The sequence below is a fragment of the Gorilla gorilla genome, chromosome 4 (assembly GCF_029281585.2).
Source record: "Gorilla gorilla gorilla isolate KB3781 chromosome 4, NHGRI_mGorGor1-v2.1_pri, whole genome shotgun sequence".
In the NCBI taxonomy this organism is placed as follows: Eukaryota; Metazoa; Chordata; class Mammalia; order Primates; family Hominidae; genus Gorilla; species Gorilla gorilla.
In genome coordinates this window covers 78,896,501-78,921,406 of record NC_073228.2, presented here as the reverse complement: position 1 = coordinate 78,921,406, position 24,906 = coordinate 78,896,501, and the positions used below count along the sequence as shown (strand labels likewise).

General features: G+C 42.4%; 2 long non-coding RNA genes across 3 annotated transcripts in view; one reads left to right on the top strand and one right to left on the bottom strand.

Moving 5' to 3' along the window:
• The window catches only part of LOC115932821 (uncharacterized), a 30,400-nt gene extending 14,130 nt beyond the window's left edge, over nt 1–16,270 (bottom strand). Inside the window, exon 1 of the long non-coding RNA XR_004068963.3 lies at nt 16,018–16,270. This is a non-coding gene — a long non-coding RNA (uncharacterized lncRNA). The remainder of the gene's footprint in view (nt 1–16,017) is intronic.
• A 202-nt stretch (nt 16,271–16,472) lies between these two features.
• The window catches only part of LOC115932794 (uncharacterized), a 31,753-nt gene continuing 23,319 nt past the window's right edge, over nt 16,473–24,906 (top strand). The window contains exons 1-3 of one of the 2 annotated variants that reach the window (XR_008679485.2): nt 16,473–16,778; nt 17,435–17,515; nt 17,986–18,113. This is a non-coding gene — a long non-coding RNA (uncharacterized lncRNA). Of the gene's footprint in view, nt 16,783–17,434; nt 17,516–17,985; nt 18,114–24,906 lie in introns of both variants that reach the window. The other variant, XR_008679486.2, reaches the window with a different exon arrangement.

Genomic DNA, 24,906 nt, shown 5'->3' with positions numbered 1-24,906 from the left:
TGGGTTTAAAAATACAGTGATAACTGGGCAATATGGTGAGATCCCCGTCTCTCCAAAAGAAAAAAAATACAAAAAATTAGCTGGGTGTAATGGTGCATGCCTGTAGTCCCAGCTACTGTAGAGGCTGAGGTGGGGGGATCACCTCAAACTACAAGGTCAATGCTGAAGTAAGCTGTGATGGCGCCACTGCACTCCAGCCAGGGCAACAGAACAAGACCCTGTCTCAATCAACACCACCACCAACAAAAAAACCCAGTGATGTATATATACAAGAAAAACACTTAAACAATGATAATGGTGGAAAATAAAAGAATGCCAAGAGATACCAGGAAAGTGCAAAAGCTAAAGTAAAATAAAGAGTGGCCATAATAATAATAGAAGGGTGGAATTTAAGGTTAAGCACTGAAATGGGATAAAGAGGGACACCATGTAATGATAGGCACAATTCGCAATGAGAACACTTGAAATCTGCATGCTCCCAACAGCATCACAGTAAATACGAAAAGCAAAATCTAGTAAAAGATGAGGTTTATAGAGAAAATTTACAGAGAAAATTATAGAGAACACTCAAAATCTGCATGCTCCCCACAGCATCATAGTAAATATAAAAAGCAAAAACTAGTAAAAGAAGAGATTTATAGAGAAAATTTGAGTGGAAGGCTAAATCTCTGTTAGAACTACAGTAAAAGCCTCCTCCCCCAAAGGATACAAAAGAAGTGACAGTTTGAATAACCAAAAACTTGATTTGGTATATATGGGACCTTATATCCCTTAAATAGAAAATATACATTTTTTCTATGTCTACGATAATCTTAGAAAAATCATTTGTTTGGCCACAAAGAAATTCATAATAAATTTTAAAAGTGGAGAGTTTACAAATTTGGAGAAAATGAATGCTTTCCTAGTAAAATATAAAGTGCCCCTAATGAACTAGATAATGAGTAGAAACTTAATTACCACTGACAAGAAAAAAGTCTGCCACTGAAAAAAGCACCACGTCCAGACGGTTTCATGAGAAGGAACTGTAGAAACCTTTAGAATTCACCTCCGTCAACACCTTCCTCCTCTGGGAAGCACTCCTGGATTTCCCTCTTGCTGACAAGATCCTGGGAGAGTGGCTTCTCCATCATGTCCCTGACACAGCTTCTTGAAGATGTACCATATCATAACCATATGATATCATATCTGCATACCACATCCTAACTGGATTTGATGGCCAATATGTCCTGGAAAATAAGCTACCTGAGTGTAGGAATCACACTTTTTTATTGGTTTCTAGTGCCAGGTACAGCAGCTGACACTGGCTGACTAGGTGAATATGGTTAAGTGAAAAAGCAGAATGCACAGTCATCAGTACTCTGCGATGCCCTTATGGGAAATCCCCAAGACACACACATAGGAAGGAGAATAAATGAAAAGAAACCAAAATGCTAACACAGTAATCAGATTGAGATTTCCCCCATCATCCAAATATTTATGATGGAGTTAATTTTTATAGGGGTGAATAGTAATTTATACAACCACCTGGGCCAAGGAGTAGAAGAGGAGGAGGAAGGCTCAGAGGATCTTCAGGCAGGCCCTTCTGCTACCTCGGCTTCCTTTCTCCGGCCAGGTGGTCCAGCCGCCAGGCAGACATGAAGGCCCTGACAGGGGCCTCTGCCCCACCACCTTCATGCCTCATAGGGGACCTCTAGCTAGGAGAAGGTGATGAGACAGGGTAGGCACCCACCGGGAGCCTAAGCTGGACAGAACGGTCCCGTGGGTCTTACCTGGCCCAGGCAGCAGCTCTGGAAATTCTATCAACACTAGATTCCTCCAAACACAGCCTCCTAAATTTTAGCAAGAGCTCCTATGCCCTTCAGCCCCAGGGCCTTAGTCCTGTCAGCCCCATTTCCCCCTCAATATAAACCAACAGCCACTGTCCCCTCACTGTGGCCCAGATCCAGCTCTGAGTCTCCCTAGCATTCGGGCATGGAGCCCCTACTGCATTCCTGGTGATCAGCTACTCCTGGTCATGACCATGGACTTTCCTATGTCCTGGAGCCTGGCACTGACCATCCATCTAGGCTGGCATTCCATACTAATGCCCACCCCTCCCTCTACTGGACACAGTCAGCTCTAGGAAGGGCAGAGAAAATCCATCTAGAATGAGGGCAACTGCTGTGGCTGAGGAAAGATGCGACAGGGCAGATGAGCTTGTCCTGGTGCCCATCTCAGGCCCCTGCAGGCTGCAGGGAGCCAGGGACTAAGAGGTGAATAACAGGTGCAGCCTTCAGGAAGATCACCAGAGGACCATGGGGCCTGAAGGGAAGGGAGGGGTGGATGGAGAGAGCTCTTGGTGGACAGGAATGTGAAGTGAAGATGGAGGGAGACCCAAGAACCTGCTCTCTCAGAGGTCACACACTAGACAGGCAGCAGGGCTTCTGGGTCAGCCTGGGTCTGCAGGTGATTCAGGGGAGGGAAAGGTTGGGCCAGGCGTAATCCAGCTGAACCACCCAGGGTGGCTTCTCCAGCTTGGGGGTGGGGGAGTTGTTGTAGGAGGAAGCACAGGCAAGGGGACTCACTGGAGTCCCCTCAACTTGGCTTCAGCTTCCTGCTGCTACCAGCTTCCCTTTCCAAAGGCCCCCAGCTGGCCCCGGAGTAGAACAGATGGTTCTGTCCTGAAGTCAGTTTCTTTCTCTCAATCACAGTGACTTTGGGCTGCCCTTGGAGTTTGACCTAGGAAGCGGGTGCAGGGCCTGGATCGAGAGAGGAAGGGTCACCGGATGGATTATAGGATGGAGGAAGGGAAGGACCAGGTGGAAGTTCAGGAGGGAGGGGAGAGAGTGAGGAAACTGCTGTGGCCCTCTCCTGGTCCTTCATGGGTGAGGGCTCACTCACAGTTCCCAGAAGAGGAGGAGGAACAAGGGGTCCCAGCTCCTTCCAGTCCAGGCTGCCAGCTCAGATGTGGGGCCTCCAGAGCTGCTCATATAAGAAGTTGCAGCAGCCAGGCTCCACTGGCCTGGGCTTTCTCCTTTTGAGGTGGGATTGATGACTGCACCCTGAAATCCCCGAGTCAGGACTGCAGCAGTGGAGAGGAGGCTCAGAGGCCCCTTTATTCTCCGGGCTTTTGCCTGGCTTCCCTGGGATTCCTGAGTGGCCTCCTTTGAGGGAGGGGAAGAGTTGTCCCTGCTTACCTTCCCCTTGCCACCCTCTCTCTCCTTCAAGAGGGCTTGCTTTCTGCCCTCTCCTAGGCAGCCAGGGAACAGGAGACATCCCTCTCCTGGGACATCAAATTCTCCAACTACACCCTCAGCTGCAGATGGCAAGGTCACGATTTGGAATTCATGTCTCCTTCCCTGCTGCCCATGCCCACAACAGGGCTGGGCACACAGAGGATGCTCAAAGAATGAGCACGTGCTTACCTTTGGCTTGTATTCTTCTTGCCTAGTCGAACAGGGTGGTCAACCCTGAAGGCCACCTGGCTGAAACTGAACGTGGTGGCCTGGGTGGGTTTTATGGGCAGGAGACCTGGATCTGTCCTAGACACAGCCATTTCCTGGCAGCATGACCTTCGGCCAGTCAGTAAACTTCTCTGAACATCTGTTTGTACTCAAGGCAAATGGAGGTGTCTATGTCTGCCTTCCAACTTGTTAGAAACTTAACCCTGCGTGCAAACCTTTGAGTAAGAGGCCACAGTACTGTTAGCCCCTTTGAGACTGTGTCTTACCATATTTTATGTCCCCTGTGTCCAACACAGTGACCAGTACATACCAAGAGTGCATGGTGAATGACAAGACTGCACCATACGTGGCAGGAGCTCCTCTCTTCTAGGGGTCTGTGGGCTTGCCCAGTAGCCTGCCCTAAGCCATGAGCCAATGCCCAAAAGACAGGTGTCCCCACACACTCTCCAATGACCCTGTGTCACTGCCACCCTCACATTGTTGCCCCCTCTGTTCTGCTCCACCTCTCTTTTCTTAAGAGATCCCTTCACAGCAATGATCTCCTGCCCATCCACCTAAATTTGGGGATATTTCCATCTATGACCCTACACCCCCTCTATCCACACCATCTCTCTCCCCTTCTGCCTGTTGTCTACACTCTCGATCCGCATCCTCACCTTCACTCCTGACCCACTGTCCTCTGCCTTCAGCAACACCCTTGACCAGCTGGCCTTCTGGTGGCCACATTGGATAAGTGTACTATGGCCTTTATCTAACTTGACCTTTCTGTAGCCCCCTTCTTCTGGACACTTCTTGCCCTTTGGGCCAGCACTCTTGTGCTTCTCCTCCTTGATCTGTGCCCGTTTCTTCCTCTCAGGCTTCTCTTTTCCTCCCTTTGTCTGGCATCTACCTTCAGGCAGGCCCGGTGTTTCCTCCATCCTACTCTTCCTCAAGTCATCTCCCCTCAGTAAATAGCACCACTGTCTGCCCATGAGTGCAAACTGGGAAGCTAGAACTCGGTCTGATTTCCCCTAGATGCCCCTCGACCACCAGACCCTGCCTACTCTACTTCTCAAACCTCCGGTCATTGCCACGTGCCCATGGTACCACCAAGGACCTTAGCCATTCTTGCAGCCCTGGCCATGGGGATTTTTTTTCTCAATCTCATTCCCTTCTCTGCTAAAAGCCTTACAATGGCCACAGGATGGCATGCACATTCCTGGCAAGGGCCCATGAGACCATGCCCAGGTGGGCACTAGCTACTCGCAACTCCCTACTCCACTCTTGAACCCGACCCCACATGTCCTCTTCTGCTGGCCTCCCATCTAAGAGGGTAAGACCCCCACGACCATGGCTGTGTCTTAGTTCTCTCTAGATGCAAAAGCTTACCTGGGTCTTGGCAGGTGTTCAATTAGTTCATGCCTAGTGACTGGGTGAACGGACCTGGAGGATCATAGTGGGGAAAGGGGATAGAGAGGGCTGGCTTTTCCTGAACCCTCTGAGGAGATAACAGGCAGGCTCACCTTTCAGGATATTCCTTCCCAAAATGCTGCTGGAAAATATAAGATTGGGGTGGAGGTCCAACTAACTCCCAACACTGGACTTTGTTGGGGATGGAGTGTCAGGGAGGCCCACAGCTGACTCCTGAATAAAACACAGTCACAGGGACTGTGGTATTATTGTACCCATCACTTAGTGGGGGGGGGGGGGGGGGGGAACAGGACCAGACATGCTGAATGACTTGTGGAGGTCACACAGTAAATTAGGGACACAATTGGGGTCAGGGAGCAGCCTCTTTGGCCAATGTCCTAGTTCCTTCCTGCGAAGATTCCTGGCCCCATCACCTGCACCCCTCCCGCACAGGCCACTACAACCATGAACCTGCTGGGAGCCAGAGGAGAGATGGGCAGAGGCACTATCCAACAGGGACCCTGGTACTGGGATGATGTCTTCTCAGAAGATGCTGGGACCTGGGATGCCACGTTCATCTTAGGGCCTGGGCCCTGGGATGTTGGCCCTTGGGCAGACCTGCAGAGCACTGGCTCACAGGTAAAGGGCTGCCACTGCTCCACCCTCAACACACACCCTGTGCACTCTGTCTGAACCAGACCCTGGGCCAGAAGTGAGGTTCAAAGGGCATGGCCATTTCCCAACCTCCAGGGGCACCTTTCAGAGAGGCAGACACTCCCACCATCACCAGGACAGAGAATGTGGAGAGGCCTGGAAGTTTGCCACCACGACCCTGTGCAGGAAACAGAGGGGTGCCAGGACGAGAGCACTGGCATCCAGCCACCCATCCCAGAGATGCTGCCTGGTCGACTGGCAGGGGCTCCAGACAGGGACCCTCCTAGTCCCCATGCCCTCCTGCCAGGTGCTGTTTTCCAGCCTGGTCACAAGGTGACGGGCTGCCTCTGCAGAGGCCTGAGTGAAGGTGGCACAGACCTGGAGGGAAGCAGACCGAGGCCTACCCAGATAGTCTGGGTGGACCACCTGCTGCTGCCAAGCACTTCCAAGCCTCTCCTTGCATAAGGCTCACAGCAACCCTAATTGTGTATTGTGCTTACACATAGGGATGTTGGGCCTAGAGGAATTAAGTGGCTGTCAGCAGCTGGCAGGTGATCCAGCGGAGTCAAATTCACATTTTCCTAGTCTCAAAACCTGAACTCTGAATTATAATGAGAAGGGTGGATGTAAGACCCATTAGCAGGCTCAGGGGAATGGTGCCTCCTTCCTCTGGGCATCTGGGACTTAGTCCTGGCACATGGCAGGCATCAATGTTCATTGTAATGACATCAAATACAACGAAAGAAATCAAAGTCACCCAAGGTTCAGAGGTGATCTGTCCACCCCACTCCCTTTGGGCTAAAGAACAAGCCAAGGCCTTGAGAAAGGGAGTGAAAGCCAGGAAAATAGAAGGCCATCTACTCTATATATTTAAGTCTATTCAACACATGCATAAATAATGGAATTAATAATATAAAATATAAATGACTGCAAATAAGTTGACAAATTGTTGAAAGTTATTTGCTAGAACATGAAAGTCAAATAATAACAGTTGGAGAATACCAAAATATCACGTGCTTTTTTATCTGCCTAGGGAGATTGATTACTTAATCCACTTCTTTTTAAAGCTTTATGAGCACTCAAATATATTTTAACTCTTTCTGAATGAAAAGATAATATTCATACGATGAATATGAGGGTTTCATGTTGATCCTCCTATTATCTTTTGTTCAACAACAAAACAACCTTTCAAACATAACAATGTAAAACAAAAATTATTTGAATATCTAGCAGACTTCTCTTGGAGAAAGAAATACACTGAGACCCAATTTGCTGTAGAGAGTGAGATTCCAAAGCATATTTCAGAAGAAAGAGAAATTAACTGAAAGAAAACCTTAATTTCCTTGCATAAGAAATAAATGCAGAAGTTCCACCTCTAGAATGGCAATGTGAAGAGTTCCACGGATCTTTTATAAAATTGTTGAAAATTATAAAACCACCATCACCTATGTCACTTGAAAAATCATAATGGTACATAGAAAATGATAAAGTATTTATTCTAGAAAATCTACTGAAACTCCCTAAGAACAGTGAGAGTTTTTTTGCATTTGATCCACAACCCATTCTTACCTCTCTCACAGCCTATCTTGATATAAACTCTACTCAAGGCAATGTAGCGAAGAACACAAGATTTTTACTAGACCCCATTGGGGGGGCTATAGTATCTTTCTGGGAGTAACAGTACATCAGAATTTTCTGGGAGTAGCAGTACATCAGAATTTTTCATTTCAATCTCCACCTGCTGCCACTACCTTTTCTTGAGGTTAAGCTTTTGTTGAATGTGGCCAAGAAGTAGGATGTCACTTCTTCCTACCAGCTCTAATTCACGGAATGAGGACTGTTTAGGTGCCACACACTGAGAACACTGAGCCCTGATTGCCTTCTTTCTGGTTTGTCTGTAAGGCAAAGTTCTCATCCGGGAGTGGCAAGCTGAGATTACCAAAGGCTACTTCTCATCCCAGTGACCCAGTCTCAAAGTAGGGCTGTCACTCCGAGAGGAGAATGCTGCTCTCTTTGCTGCAATCACCAGAGCCAAAGCTCAGAAGTTTTGCCCAAAGGAAGGGGCAGAACATACAGCAGAGAGTGTAAAGCTTTTCCCAAAAGAAGAGTTTGGGGAAATTCAACCATAAGCGTACTTTGAAAAACAATGAAGTGATGGTAAAAAGCAAATAAGAGAGACTGGCACTTTATTAGAGACATATGCTTTGAAACAAAGGTCAGCTAGTTTACCAGGAATAACCCAGGAAAAAGACAGCTAAGAAGAGCCCTTCTGGTGTCAGGAAGAAGTTTCAAATGCTGAACAAATGAAAAGACCTGAAATAATAAATAAGACTGCTAATATAACAAAAGCCGTAAATACATAGTACGTTTCTTTTTATCTTTTTAAGACATAAAATTATGTCAAGTGTGTTAGTCTGTTCATGCTGATACATATATATACCAGAGACTGAGAAATTTGTAAAGAAATTTATTTCTCATAGTTCTGCAGGCTGGAATTTTAAGATCAATTTGCTGGCAGTTTTGGTGTCTGCTGAGGTGCCTTGAATACTCCATCCTCTAGAGGGGGTGAATGCTGTATTTTCATACGGTGAAAAGGATGAAAAGGCAAAGGGTCCTAATGTCCTAATTCCCTCCAGCCCTTCTATAACACACTCATACCATCCATAAGGACAAAGCCCTAATAATACCCTAATCATATCTTCAAGGTTCCAGCTCTTAATGCTGTCACATTAAAATTAAGTTTCAACATGAACTTTGGAGAGAACAAAACAACAAACCATATCATCAAGTAACAGTTATAACAATAAATTATTGAGTATATAGCATATATAGATGTAATGTGTACAGCCATAATAGCACAAAAAGGACAGCCAAAGTACACAACAGTGAACAAAAGTAAAATTTATATATACATATATGCCACTAAAATTGTTATGCACCTAAAATTGATTGTGAAAGATGTCTGCAGTAAACCCTAAAGTAACAATTAGGGGAAACATTGAAAAAATATAGATAAAATATTATTAAGTTTAAATTAAATGTTTTATAAAAAATACCTAATTCAAAAGAAAGCAGTAAAGGAGGAATAGAAGAATGAAAAGACATAAGGTATACAGAAAACTGCAGTAAAATGATAGATGTAAATCTATACTAGTAACCTCAAGTGAAAATGAATTTAAATATTCAAATAAAAGATTGTCAGACTGGAGGAAAAACAAATTAAATAAACAAGATCCATCTACATGTTGTCTGCAGAAGACACACTTCAGATCCAAAGATGAAAATTCATAGAAAAAAAAGGATAGAAAAATTATATGATGCAGGCAGTAACCACAAGAAAGCTGGAATTGTTACATTAATATCAGAAAGAAATAGTCTTTAAAACAAAAGGGGTTACAGAGGTAAAGAGAGATATTTCATAAAAATAAAAGAGCCAATATCTCAAAAATAAATAATTACGAGCATACATATGTGTGAGAAAAGACTTCAAAATCCATTGACATAGAAACCTCCAAAAATGAAGATTAGACAATTTAACACACTTCTTGCAGCCTTTAATACTTTCACAAATGGATAAAATGACTAGGCAAAAGATCAACAAAGAAATAGAACACTTGAACAATACTATAAAATAACTAGAGTGATTAGACATTTAACACTGTAACAACAGTAGATTCGCAAGTGCACACGCAACATTATCCAAGAATACCGTATCCCAGGCCATAAAATAGACCTCAATGAATTTAAACATTGGAATCATACAAAGTATATTTTCAGACAATAATTGAGTAAAATAATAAATCAGCAATAGGAAAATTTGGGAAACTCAGAATTATGTGGAAATTAAACAACATGCTATTAAATAACCAATGGGTCCAAAAAGAAATAAGATGAATTAGAAAATACTTTAAAAAAAGATAAAATACTTTAAGAATGCATAATATCTCTTACGTGATGCAATAAAAGTAGTTCTCATACTCAAAAATAACATTCTCTAACCTGCCACCATAAGGCACTGAAAAAAGAAGAGCAAATTAAAACTACAGCAACCACAAGGAAGTATTAGGGATATACAAATTAGTGAAATACAAATTAGTGAAATAAAAAACAGAAAAACAATTGAGAACCTCAACAAAGCCAAAAATTGTTTCTTTGAACACATCAACAGTGGCCACAATTTAGATAGACCGACCAACAAGAAAGAGAAACTATTCAAGTATTAATGAAATTTTTAAAAGGACACTAAACTTAAATAAAAAATTATTATAAAAGTACCTATGAACAATTATATCTAAAATTTAGATATTTTTTAACAACTGGACAAATTCTAAGAAAGGTTCAAATTAGCAAAAATGAGTCAAGGAGAAATATAAAATCTCATCAAGTAAAGAGATAAAGTTAGTAATCAAAACTACCACCTCAGGAAACAATGACAACAGCAACAAATTCGAGCCAAGAATGCCTCTACCAAACTTTCAAAGTTGAATTAATACAATTATTTACAAACTCTTGCAAAAAAAAAAAGAGAATACACTTCCCAGTTTATTCTATGAAGCTAGTATTACCCTAGTAACAAAACCAGACAATAGCATCAAAAAGAAAAAAAAAACAAAAACAAAAACACAGAACAATATCTTTAACAAAAATAGATGGAAAAAATCCTCAGCAAAATGCTAATGATCAAAATTCAGCAATACATAAAACATATACTATAACCAGGCAGGACTTAGGAAAGCAAGAAAAATGTAAAATAAATGCATCATTACATTAACTAGAGTTAATTATATTTTCATTTTCCCTACTGATTACCTACTAAGTTGCTTCCAGTTTTACAGTATTTCGTACTGCCATTCCTAGACTCATATCTGGACTGTTTCACAGTATCGACTTTAGAGAATATAGAGAGATAATCTTGGAAATAGAGAAACAATATTGTTCATTGATTTTAAAATCATATATATATATACACAAATAGTCAAAAAGTCATTTTAGCCAAAATGAATTCCATGTCAATGAAAATGAAATAACGAAATGATACCATCAATCAAAAAGAGATGAGAAAATGGAGGAAATGAATATTGGAAAATAGAATCACTGCCTTAATTGTTGGATTTCTAGTGAAGCAGGTAAACAAATTAAATTCTCTTCTGTAGAGTTATCCTATCTAGGGCCACATGTCTTTAACCTGGCACCAACAAAGTACTAAAACCATATAACAAAACATTCTTTTATTAATTCCCTATTCATCAAATGATTTTCTGGTATACATTTGGGTCCTCATGTAACTATCTAGAAAGAACACTTTTGTTAATTTAAAAGGAATATTTCAGTTCCTACAGCATTTCTTTACATTAACTGGTTTAAACACCAATCTGTTTGTTAGTATACCCCTAACAAAAACTGGATTAATAATCAGGTATCTGGGCAGGAAATGCTGTGCATCAGGGTCTACTAGCAGTGAGTGAGTAAGGAAATGATTCTTTGTGTATTTCTGCAGTAAGGCATTCATAGCTTCTGTTTTACAAAGCATAATTATAGCTACCAATATTTTGGAGCCATAGATCTTCAGTAAAAGGCTATATTTGTGTGCAGAACATTTGATATAAAAAGTTAAGGCTTCCAGTCTTATTTTGTTATAACTTTTCTAATTATATGGTATTGTATTTTCAGATATGAGTACACACAATGAAAACAATTAAAAAAACAAAATTACCATTCACAGTTTGCCTTCTTTCCATCAAATTGGTCTCATGTCATATAGTTTATTTTAGAGATGCAGTGTTCCTTTGTATTCATAGCATCATCACTCAAGATGGTAATTATTATGGTGAACATCTGGGTCATTACACTGGCTTATCCTTTAACAGATTGCTATGAAATTGGATCTTATCCGTAAGCTCCAATGTCTGTATGGCCCTGATAATGTTGAAAATGCAGTCCTCATTGTACCTAACCTTAGGAAATGAATAAATGGCTATTTGGAGTCCTGGCTCCCTTTGTGCTTTTATATTCCTGAGAGCGTGGTTTTATAATACTTCACAGAATAAGACTAATTGTGAAATATTTGGATGTAAGTTGATTTGGATATCCCTGAGTACACAACATCTGCATGTAAGACAATACACTATTTTCCATTATGATTTTGTCAAGTTCTCAAAATACAGGATTGACTTTTAACAGAAACTGTTTCTGTGTGCTGGCATAATACCATTTGTGCTATTTTCTTATATTTATTCTGTATATTAAAAAGGGATATTAATCAACTAAAAGGGTTTTTGTGCTTACTTTAGACAATAAAGAAATTATGAAAGTTTACTCATAAATACGGTGGACAGTCATTTCATAACAAAGTATGACATTCTTTTATGTATGTCTCCCCAAGGGTAAAGATCATTCAAGCAAAACTATCTCCTGTATCGGTATTTATTCACCTAAATAGACTGTTTTGGTTAAAATTTTGATGAAAAGTCATGCTTATATTACTATATAATTTTGTATAGGCATGGATATTTATCTTTCAAAGTAGAGATGCAGTTGACATGAAGGGATGTCTGCCTAGTTCACGAAAGTATGACCATGAAAATATCATTTCTATGATACTCCCTCGTTAGGGAGCTATCCCTTTCTCATTCCAGCCTTGAAACTGTAATGTCAGAGATCATAGTATCTACTTCCCTGTGCAGTACTTTTTGATCCAAGTAATAGATCCATGATCTGAGAATAGTCAAAGTGCATCTCAGATTTCTCAAGAGTTGGAGTGTGAAGGTTTCACTTCTGATGGTATATGTTGTAAGAATGAGTCTGTATCTGTCAGTGCCAAATTAAGAAAGATGGAGTAAGAATAAAGCTGATGCTCAGAGAAGGGGGAATGAGTTAGAGGTAGTATTGACTATTTAAAATGCGTCCTGAGGTCAGTCCCACAAATGCATTTTGTTATTTTATTTCAATACTGATAAAGCCTTCTTTTCATGGTTATAGTTAGTTCAAATTAGTTTTTTTCAATTTCAATTGAAATAACAGGTGTAAAAAACCACAAAAGTACCCCATTTCCCCTTGCAAATTTATTGTTCTGAAGCTAGACTGATGTTGAAATACTCGAGGTCAACCTAAAATGATACTGTTTTACTGATGCCTTCACTTTTAGTATATTTTCCTTAGATTTCACAAGAGGTAAAAACATCTACTATAGATGTGTTACACCTTTTGAGGTTGCTTGTAGTCTTCATATCTGGTGTGTGTGTGGCTGGGACAGTGGAACACGATGGAAAGACTGAAAATGATACAATTCCAAAAAGCTGTTTTTACAGTGTGAAGCCTAGCCTCCGAGTAAAATCCCAACACTATCACGCAAAAAATTACTAGGTTTGCACCAAGTATGAATAGGTTGGAAAACTAAAAAGGCCTATGAGGCCCTATAAGAACCACCTTATTCGTGTTTAATAAAGGAAAGGTAAAGTACAACAGAAATAAAATGCAGGAAATCAATGAATGTCTGTCTTTCAGGAACAGAGCCTTTCTCCCTAAAGATCCTTTCTCAGTCTCACGGACACAGTTTATCTGTATATTATGAACCTTCAAGATTTGAGCTTACTATAATAATTAAAGGGAAGTGCAGAAAAGTCTTTACAGCAGGCTCCCTCATACATTGTTGGTCATATACTTCTTAAGCCAAGTTGTGTAAACCATCAAACTAAACATTCTCAACGATGTAGACCAGTTGGCACTAAACTTAAAGCAACATTACGAATCACTAACTAGCACATGCCATTTTCATCTTGCTCACGGGTCAGTGTTATGCTTCCGATGCATCTGTAGATATAAATACCAAGCTGTTCCAGTCCAACTGTAAGAGAGCCCTCTCTTATGTAGCCATGCATTAACCTATATGAGAATATAAGATGTGTTGAGGAAAAGTATCAAAGGATTGAGAAATCTACGTAAATTTTAAAAAGAATTAAGAGAAGACCAGGCTATATTTAATGTCATCAAAGATAATTCTAGTGCATTGGCATTATTTTTTCACGTGCCTTTTCTTTTCCCCTTGACTGATTCTCTCCTAACTAGTTTTAATCAGTTTTATAGAATAATCGGCGTATAAGGCACACATTTTAGTCCAGTTCAGTTTTACAAATTTATAAAGCTAACCACCTACACAATCAAATATAGAATATTCCCTTCACCTACACATTTATTGCACGACCTTTGCCAATGAATTCCCCACTTCAACCCCAGAAAAGTTCAATACGTTCTATCTTTATATAATTTCAAATTTTATTTACGTGGAAGCATACAATATTTATTATTTAGTATCTGCCTTCTTTCCTCTAGTATATGATAAAAATTCACTTTTTTTTTTGTACAAAGGAATGACAATCCTTCAATTGTAAAAACTAAACAACATGCCACCCAACTAATCACATGCCTTAGGGTATATTTCTGAAATATGAGATACATTTTTTAAAAGCAACTTTATTAAAACTCAGGGCTATTAAAGTATATATATAAATACAACAATAAAAAATAAAGTTACGTTTCCAGGCCGGGCTCAGTGGCTCACGCCTGTAATCCCAGCACTTTTTGAGGCCGAGGCGGGCGGATCACGAGTTCACGAGATTGAGACCATCCTGGCTAACACGGTGAAACCCCGTCTCCACTAAAAATACAAAAAATTAGCCGGGCTTGGTAGCCTGCGCCTGCAGTCCCAGCTACTCGGGAGGCTGAGGCAGGAGAATGGCATGAACCCGGGAGTCGGAGCTTGCAGTGAGCTGAGACCATGCCACTGCATTCCAGCCTGGGCGACAGAGCGAGACTCCGTCTCAAAAAAAAAAAAAAAAAAAAAAAAATGCCTCTGCAAAGCAGAGGAAGCAATCAGTAGAATGAAAAAACAGGCCGGGCGCGGTGGCTCACGCCTGTACACCCAGCACTTTGGGAGGCTGAGGCGCGCCGATCATGAGGCCAGGAGATCAAGACCATCCTGGCTAACATGGTGAAACCCCGTCTCTACTAAAAATACAAAAAAAGTGTCCTGGCGTGGTGGCAAGTGCCTGTAGTCCCAGCTACTCGGGAGGCCAAGGCAGAAAAATGGCGTGAACCCAGGAGGCAGAGCTTGCAGTGAGCGGAGATCGTGCCACTGCACTCCAACCTGGACGACAGACTGAGACTCCGTCTAAAAAAAATTAAATTGAATTAAAATTTAATAAAAATGAAACCACCCAGATAATGGAAGCAAGTATTTGCAAACCATGCATCAGGCAAGGGGTTCATACACAAAATACATAAAGAACTCAAACTACTGAAAAGCAAACATACAAATGATCATATTAAAAAAATCTACCCCAAACCTTTGTCCCCCACCATTATTTCCCTACCTTCTTTTCCAAACGGCCTTTGGCCCCCTCCCTCTCACCACCCTTTTTTTTTTCTTTCACCATCTGCCCCCAAACTTCTTCATCATTTTTTGCCCACCCTCATTTCACAAAGCCTCCTCTACTCTCCTGCTCAACACCCTTTTCCCCATCCATCTACCCAAACCCTTTCCCCAGTTTCTTCCCGCCGTCTTTCCCCCTTATCCCTGGCCACCCTTTTTTCCCGTCCCGCTCTCATCACCCTCTTTTGCTCCTTTATCTAAGCAAAAACATTTTCCCCCGTCTTTTCCCAAAACTTTCTCTCCACTCCTGCTGCTCACTACTCTCTTTCCCTGCTTCATCCAACTAAAAACTGTTTTCTTCATCGTCTTTCCCCATTCCTCCTTGCCATTCTCTTTCCCTTCTCCACCTACCCAAAAACATTCCCTCCGTCTTTTCACAAAGCCTTCTCCCCACGCCTATTCACCTCCCTCTTTCCCCCTCCATCTACACCCCAAAACTTTCCCCACCATCTTTTCAAAGTCTCCCCCCTTTACCACTAGTGCTCTTTTTTCCCCTCTCTACCCCAAACTATTTTTCTGTTGTTTTCCCAACCCCCATCCCTGCTACCTCTCGCCACCCTCTTTCCTCCTCCCCATCACCCTCTTTCCCCCCTCCATCTATCAAAACACTTTTCACCCACCGTCTTTTCTTTCTTCACCGTCTTTCTTTTCTGCCACTGTCTTTTCACAAAACCTTGTCTTCCTCCTGTTGGCTACCCTCTTTTTCCTTCTCCCACTTGCTACCCTCTTTTGCTCAACCCAAAAACTTTCCCCCATCACTGTATTTTCTCCCCAGTATCTTTTCACAAAACCTTCTCTCCCTACTGCTTGCCCCGTTTTCCCCATCACCTCCCTCTCTTTCCTCCGCCCACTTGCCACCCTCTTTTCCCCCTCCATCTACCCTTAAACTTTTTACCCACCGTCTTTCTGCAAAACCTTCCTTCCCTCCCGCTCCCCACCCTGTTTTTACACCTCCATCTACCCAAAAACTTTTTTCCCCAACATCTTTTCGCTGCCATCTTTTTGCAACGCCTTCTCCGGCTAAGCTATCCCTTTTTTCCCTTGGGCCCTAACTACCCTCTTTACTCCCCTCTATCTATCCCAAAACTGTTTTCCTTCTCCTACCCGCTCCAGCCGCGCTGCTCTCTCTCCGTCACTGCCAACAACCGCAGCGAGGCGAGCCGCGCTCCCGCGGCTCCAGCCTCCAGCATACGGCCACCCACTCCTGATTCCTAGTCCTCTACCTTGGGCAGCGAGCTACCCAACACGAAGATCCAGGAACTTGAAAAAACGTGTTTCCGCTTCAGCATCATTTATATACTGCGGTAATGCCCACGGAGGTTCCTGGACTGCATGTCTTGATTGGATGAGAAAAAAACCTCCAGGCTTACTCTGATTGGACTTTATGATCATGTTCTGATTGGATGAGAGCAAGTCTTAACACAACCAATCACAGCATGAAAATAAAGTCCAATCAGAGTAGGCCTAGAGGTTTTTTTTCTCATCCAATCAGAACATGTAGTCCAGGAACTACATTTGCATAACCTCATATATAAAGCATGCTGAGGTGGCGTCAGGTCATTTCAGGCTCTTCTGTGTCGAGTGGAGGAGCCACTCTGTGTCAAGCTTAGAGGACTGGAAAAGGCCGCAACCTTCCGCCTGCTGGAGGGTGGAGGATGGATGGAGCCTGGAGCCTACGTCACTAACTCGCTGAGGTTGGTGGTGGCGATAGAGCAGTAGGAGAGTGGTCAGCAGCAGGAGGACTAGAAGGAAGAGGCGCTGCCACATGCTGGAGGATGGAACATGTGCCACCATGGCTCGCCTCGCTGTGGTTGGTGGTGACGTCGGAGACTGCAGCTCAGCTACGGTGGTAGACATGTGATGGGGTAGGTGAGTTTTCTGGGCCTACCCTGTATGCCTCTGGGGGCAAGGGTTGGGTGTCCTATTGGGGTTCACCGCTAGAGGCTACCCTGCCTGTGGCAGTGGTCTGGTTTGGGGCACTCTCTGGGGTTGCATTGCTGGTGGTGGGGCAGGTTGCCTGGCTATCTGGGGCTATACTGCCCATGGTGGCAGGGGTGGTGGGGGGAGGCAGATTGTGTACACTAGCTTGTATTGCTGGTGGCTGGGGAAGGATTAGGGGCACTATGTTCTGCTGCACTGCCCGCGGCAGGGAGTGGGTTGGGTGGAGTTATCCGGGGCTACAATGCTGGCAGTGGGGGGTGGTTTAGGGGCGTTGTTGGGTGCTGCACTGTCTGTGACTGGGGGGTGCACCATTAGGAGCTGAACTGCCCGTGGCTGGGTCAGATTGTGGGCAATATTGGGTGGTATGCTCCCTGAGGTGTGTGTGTGGGGGGCTTTTGCGGGGGGGTATTGGGGTTACATTGCCTGAAACTGTAGGGTGTGTTGGATGTGCTATCCGGGGGCTACACTGCTAGTGGCAGAGGGCAGATTAGGGGTGCCATGGGGGCTACACTGCCAGCGGCATTGGCGAGCTGAGGAGGTGGCAGCGGCAGCGACAGCAGTGGCCTCCTTCTTCTCGTAGCTTCCAAGTGAGGGATCGTTTTCCTCTTCTCGGACTCCAGACTCTAGAAGGCGATTTTCTCCGCTCGAGCTGGATTGCACGGTAGGGCCTCCACACCCACTGTGGTTTCCCGGTCTGCCCTCATGCTTTGTGTTGCGAAGACCACCTGGGACTACCGGGCAGGGAGTAGTATGCACCATGGGGGAAGTGGGAGACAGGGCACTGTGGGTGGAGGTGTCAGGAATGGGAATCAGCCCTTGGGTGGGGAGGGCTGGCTGGGTCTGAGTTTCTCCTACTCAGGCTCCCGGAGAAGGGCAGCCTTGGTGGGTCCAGCAATGCCTGGCCAGCTGGACTTGGCCAGGGGCCAGTTTCAGTGAAGGCACTCACTCCCACCCCAGGCCCCAGTTCCTGGCCAGCTTTTGCCAGAAGGAGAGGTTGGACTTTGGAAGGTGGGTATGAGTGCCTTCAATGAAACTGATCCCTGACACCCAGTCACCAGCATAACGAGGTGAGGCTCTAATGGTTCCAATCCCTGAGTCCTGTTTTGGGCTTTTCTTGCTTTGCCTGCCCAGCTGCTCCAAGCCAGGCTGAAGGAGGAGAAGGAGTCGCCGCCTGTGGTACGGTCGAGTGGATGACGTGGCTCTGCAGCTTGCCTCATGCAGTTGGTGGTGGAGATGGAGACCACAGCTCGACTGGAGAGGTAGGAGGGCACCCACGGGGGCCTGGTGGTAGGATCCTGGTAGGGTGGGCTGGTACGTTGAGGGTGACTGCTTGTATTGGCATTGGCGCTAGTGGTGGTAGCAGTAGGAAGTCTGGGGGCCGGGAAGGGGGAGTAGGAGCACTGCAGGGCCCATCCCGTTCTGGGGTGGGGAGGAACCTGTGGGTGCTGTAACGAAGGCCTCGGTGGCAGTGGTGGTGGTACACCTAGGACAAAGAGGAGTCCTCCCCCTTCTCCTGCAATCTCTGGAGTGTGCCCTCCTCCTGCTGGTGCCTGAGCTAGGCGTGAGTGGCAGCATTATCTCATTCTTAACAAAATTTAGAGGGTGACTATTTGTGTATCCTTTTGCTTGTTTTTGGTTGTGATACTCTTGGAGTTACTCAAATTTTATGAATCGAGGAGGGGATAAAAAGTGTCATATGATAGGCCTTCTAATTCCCACACCTGTTCTTTTTCCTTTCTTCCATTGTGTATTTTCTTCTCATTTTCTTGTTCCTCTTCATTTTCTTTTGCTACTGCTTCTATTTCATGTTTGTATTCTTGTTTCTCCTCCTGTTTTTGTATTTTTATGCCAAGCAATAGCCTTAACAAACCAAAACTGAGTTAAAAATAAAAGACTTGTCACTGTTGTGTTTTTTAAATAACTGATCCCTTACTATGTTTTAGAGATGAGGAAAAAAAAATCAGTTGTATAATTAGTTACTTGAATAGCCATGTTTTCATAATTGTGTTAACCCACTTATGCCTAGTGTTCCACGCTAAGCATGTGGAAATTACTTATATCCTACTGTTAAATGTCATCGGCAAGGTCTGATTTTTCACTTATGCAAAAATTAAAAAAATTGCAACCTCTGGCATAAATGGACTAATGTGTTATTCAAGGAATCAAAAAATGAAGCGTCACATAAAGTATTGGTAGCAAACAGCCATTTCATCTCTGTCACATTTTTTTCTGGAGCTATTCAAGAGTCACAGGGGTAATAAGTTCTAATTTATGAGATGATTAAGTGAACCATATTCCCTTCATTTTTTTTTCTGCCACCATTTTCAAGAGTATTGTCATCTGCATGGCAAAGGGTTCATCACCACATCTTTGCAAGAGGAAAAAGAAGAGGGGAGAATCGTGTATAATGTTGTAAGGCAAACATTCACAACCAAAAACAAGGTTTTATTAACTTTCGCGTTTAAGAACCTGCAGTGTTTAGCCCTCTTTGATTCCTAGTATTATTACCTTTGGTATGAACTCTTTTATTAAACTGATCACTCTAGAAGTTTATGCATTTTGTATCACTTTTCAAGCCAACAGAAAAGTGTAATGCCTATAATTCTGACACTTTAGTTATTTTTAAGGCCATGAGCATGTAAGATACTGTTGAAAGAATATGTATAAATACCACTAGGTAGCTTATTTTGAAGAGATAGCATCTAAATTTTTGTCCAGAGTAGATTGGTTGCAGTTTCTTAGGTGTGTTTCTTAATACTTTGCCTCAATGTTTTAAAGCATGTAGAAATTTGAATACAGTTTAACTGCATATAGTTCTTTGTTTATAGATTTAATATTTCTAAAGACTAAAGACATCACAGCTCCCTTTAAGATTCAGTAATAGTAATAAAATTTTAGAAATATAGGGTTAGAATCCAACAAATTCGGAGGAAAATTGTTAAATTCTATAGCTGTAGAGTAGGAATGAAACCCAGGTTCTAAGCTCTAAGGGGGCCATGAGGTACCATACAGGTGCATCAGTGACTGGGCATAGATTCAGCAAAATTACAGGATGGTTAAGAGAGTGAGCTGTGGAGCCCAACTCTATGTAACATGAATTTTTAAACTGCTTGGTGCCTCAGTTTATCCATCTTTACAGCGGGGACTGTAGTAAGTTTTTCTTTTTCTGCTCAGTTGTCTGTCTTGTTGCCAGCTGTTCCCTAGTCTGCCTTGTTGCCACTGTTCCCTAGTCTGTCTTGTTGCCACTCAGTGCCCACATGAGGGGATCTAAGGTAATTTCTGACAGCCTGGGACTCCTTAAAGAAAAACAGAAGGTGCTACAAAACCCATCTTAGGAGAAACCTCTATTGTCCTCATGGAACCCCAAGAACTTCAGGCAGACAGGTCTCTCTGAAAATCTAAGGCTCTCCTCTGTTTTGTTTTGCGTTATCTGACCTTTTAGGTTTGGGTGGGCATCAGAAATCAGTCGGGGAGAGAGATCTAAAGAAAGTTGTGGATATGAAGATGTATTTATGGATGGTAAGAAAAGTTATGATGGAAAGAAATGTTATATGAGAGAGGATCTTGTATGGCAAATTTCTGTCCTAAAGTAGAATGACTAATTATGAAAGAGGGAAATACAGGAAAAGTCAGAAAGTTCATGTCGTAGATGGTCTGTGGAATTTGTGTTAGGGTTCATAAAATGAGAAAGAAAAACTTACCACTGCTAGATCTTTTCCTGTCTAGAAGTGTTGTGTATATGATGTATATATAAAGGAGTCCTAATTACTTGGCTTAGAAGAAAAGGAAGGCTCTTAAATATTTTGTCAGAAAAATAGAATCTCTAATGCCTTTTATTTCACATGACTTCAGTAATCTTTGGGAAATGAAGGCAGTGTTAAAATCATTTTTTAGTAGAAACAGTGTTTCTCTGTATTGGTCAGGCTGGTCTCGAACTCCTGACCTCAGGTGATCCTCCCACCTCGGCCTCCCAGATTGGTGGGATTACAGGCATGAGCCACCGCACCCAGCCTACAAATAGGTTAAATTATTTTATAAATTAGCTGTTATTTGTTTTGCCTACTTTCAGACTTCTGGATTTTTTTTTAAGTATGAGGGATTTCAATTGTTATATTAATATAAAAGCTTAGATAAATAGCACAAACATGAATTTTTTTTTTGACAGAGTCTTGCTCTGTTGCCCAAGCTGGAGTGCAGTGGCACAATCTCAGCTCACTGCAACTTCCACTTCCCAGGTTCAAGCTATTCTCGTGCTCAGCCTCCCAAGTAGCTGGGATTACAGGCATATGACACCATGCCTGGCTAATTTTTGTATTTTTAGAGACGGAGTTTCGTCATGTTGTCCAGGCTGATCTCGAACTCCTGGCCTCAAGTGATCTGCCCGCCTTGGTCTCCCAAAGTGTTGGGATTACAGGCGTGAGCCATCGCACTGGGCCGACTGTATTCTTTATGAATTTTTTTTACATCAAAAAGCTCATTTGTAATATTTTCTGTAGTATTCATGCTATAAAATTTATTTTGTTTTATTTTAACTTTTTAAAAATAGAGATGGGGTCTGATTGTTTTGCCCAGCCTGGTCTTGAATTCTGGGCTCAAGTAATCCTCCCACCGTGGCCTCCCAAAGTGCTGGGATTACAGGCATGAGCCACCATGCCCGGCCTATAAAATTTATTGTAAAGGAAAAGGCATATTTTTATTAAGCTGATAATCTTTACATAAATACTGAAGCATGGCATATTTCTTTATTCTACTTGGGCTATTTTGTGTTGCATTAAAAAGAATTTTTTTGTTTGTTTTTTCTTCTTACTGTGCTTGTTTCTGGAATACTCTTTTCCTCCCTTATCTTCCAAACTCTACTACATCTAAATTTATCCTCTTTTTCAAGGGTTTGATCACATATTACATCATCCAGGAAGTGTCTCTCCTGTTCCCTCTTCTCCAAAATGTATATTTTTTTTCTAGAAACTCTTGATCCTTTGCCTCTAGACCATAAGCCCTTTGTAGGCATGTCTGTACCTGAGTTTTTAAATTTCTTTTCCTCTTTTCCCACTCCCAGAATAACACCCTGTGCCCGGGAGTAGCAGATACTTGTTGAATGCATAAAAGAGCTTTGCAGCTAGAGTTAGTGTGGATGCTGTAGAAGATGTCTGATACACATATGGCAGTTTGATGCTGAATAGTTTTTGGAAATTAAAAAACAGGTAGAAATTTCACCAATGTCAGTGACTAACATAGCTGTAATTAGTAAATTATCAAAATATTTCTTTTTTTTTCTTTTTTACAGAGAAAGTCTCTCTCTGTTGCCCAGGCTGGAGAGTAGTGGTGTGATCATAGTTCAGTGCAGCCTCCGAGTCCTGGGTTCACACGGTCCTCCCGAGTAGCTGGGGCTACAGGTGTGTGCCACCACACCTGGTCAATTTCTTTTATTTTGTAGAAACAGAGTCTCATTATGTTGCCCAGGCTGACCTCAAATTGCTGGGCTCAAGTGATCCTCCCACCTTGGCCTCCTGAAGTGCTGGGATTATAGGTGTGGGCCACTGAGCCCAGTTAAAAGCATTTCTTTAAAAAAGAAAAAAAAATTCTGTTTATTGGGATTTGGGGGAGGAAGAGAAAGTAAATATGGGATTGGTTCATCCTAGACAGCACTCATGGTTCTAGATAATATTAGAATGCAATAATGTTTTAATTTATATATGCAGGAAATTTTGGAGTAGTTTCAATCCTAGGAAAAAACTGGGAGTTAGAAATACGGGAAGATTGGCCGGCACGGTGGCTCATGCCCGTAATCCCAGCACTTTGGGAGGCCGAGGCAGGCGGATCACGAGGTCAAGAGATCGAGACCATTCTGGCCAACATGGTGAAACCCCATCTCTACTAAAAATACAAAAAAAAAAAAAAACAACAAAACTAGCTGTGCATGGTGGCACGCGCCTATAGTCCCAGCTACTCGGGAGGCTGAGGCAGGAGAATCGCTTAAACCTGGGAGGCAGAGGTTGCAGTGAACCGAGATTGTGCCACTGTACTCCAGCCTGGCGACAGAGCGAGACTCCCATCTCAAAAAAAAAAAAAAAAAAAAAAGAAATATGGAACAGTTGGTTGATTATAATAGAATTTAGGACTCCCTTTGAAATAATAATATCGACTAGTTTATATAAAAAATTAAATTCTTAAGTAGATTAGTCAGGAGTAAAGGAAAATTCAAGATTCCCAACTTATTTGGATTTCTTTCCCCCATTACAGCGTACTCGAGGAACAAAATTTGGGCTGTTTGGCTGTTTTTATTCTTTGTTATACACAAATAAACGGATATCAAAACCAAGTATATTGAGGTTATATTTTTCTTTCCTTTCTTATTTTTTTTTTGAGACGGAGTCTTGCTCTCACCCAGGCTGGAGTGCAGTGGCATGGTCTTGGCTCACTGCAAGCTCCACCTCCCAGGTTCACGCCATTCTCCTGCCTCAGCCTCCAGAGTAGCTGGGACTACAGGTGCCCGCCACCATGCCCGGCTAATTTTTTCTGTTTGTAGTAGAGACAGGGTTTCACCATGTTAGCCAGGATGGTCTTGATCTCCTGACCTCGTGATCCGCCTGCCTCGGCCTCTCAAAGTGCTGGGATTACAGGAGTGAGCCACCGCGCCCGGCGAAGTTTACATTTTTCTAGGAAAATTCGACTCAGATTTATGATGAGAGTCACCTTTATGCTTATAGATTGCCCCTTTACCCCATACTTGGTTGAACTGACAGACATTCTTCTTGCCATTATCACTGTCATACCCTGTTCACATTCAGAGTAATTTGTTTTATTTAGGCAATTCATTTCCTTTGGCAATAACATTAGAGATTTATGTAATTTTGAAAATGTTTAAGTAGTCATCATCATGACTTTGAGTTTCTGTTCAAAGATGTTTAACTTTGCATTACTTTTAAGATTTTTAAATTCATTTTTAATCAGAATAACTTTTATGTATTTGGAGGTATTTGGAATGAAATCAAAACTTATGCTATCTAGGAGTTATAACCTAAAATATGCAGAACGTTAATATACCTGATGTAGGAGTATATACATCCTGTTGGGGGAGAAAGAAGTTACTTTATATTCACACAAAATCATTTTAATGCATGAAGGAGGATATGCTATTTTAAAATCTTACCTTTCACTAATTATAAGTAATACATTATTTTTTATATATACTGAAATTGAAAGAACTACTTCCTGGATGTAATCTACTGAGTTTGTTGCATATTCTTCCAGTTTTTTTTCTGTGTTTGTATAATTTTCTATATTATGGAATCATAATATACTATTCTTTTGAATACTACTGTTCCAAGTTTGTCTTATTTATTTCAGAGTTACCTCTATCAATCATTAACAGCAACTTAATACCCCATTTCTAGTACATGAAAATACCATAATTTGCCAGGCATGGTGACTCACTCCTGTTGTCCCAGTACTTTGGGAGGCTGAGGTGGCTGGATCACCGGAGGTCAGGAGTTCAAGACCAGCCTGGCCAACGTGGTGAAACCCCATTTCTACTAAAAATACAAAAATTAGCAAGGCATGGTGGCATGTGCCTGTAATCCCAGCTACTTGGGAGGTTGAGGCAGGAGAATCACTTGAAACTGGGAGGAGGAGATTGCAGTGAGCCCATGCCTCTGAACTCCAGCCTGGGCGACAGAGTGAGACTCTGTTTCAAAGAAAAAAAAAGAAAATACCATAATTTGCTTAATCAACTTATGGTCACTGGATTTTTTTTTTCTGCCAGAAGAACAAAGCTGTAAACAATTGTGTGTGTGTGTATGAATATTTATGCACATGTACATATGTATATGTATTTTGTGTACTTGTACAAACAGCTTCATAGGATAGATTCCTAGAAGTGGAGTTGCTGAAATCAACTCCACTTTTGATTTGAATTCAAATCAAAAGATGTGAATAATGTAGATATGGATAGATATTTACACATTTTCCTTCCAAAAGATTGTTGTACCAATTTGTAAAGCTACCAATAGTATTCAGGTATGCCCCATACCCTGGCCAATACTAGATATTACA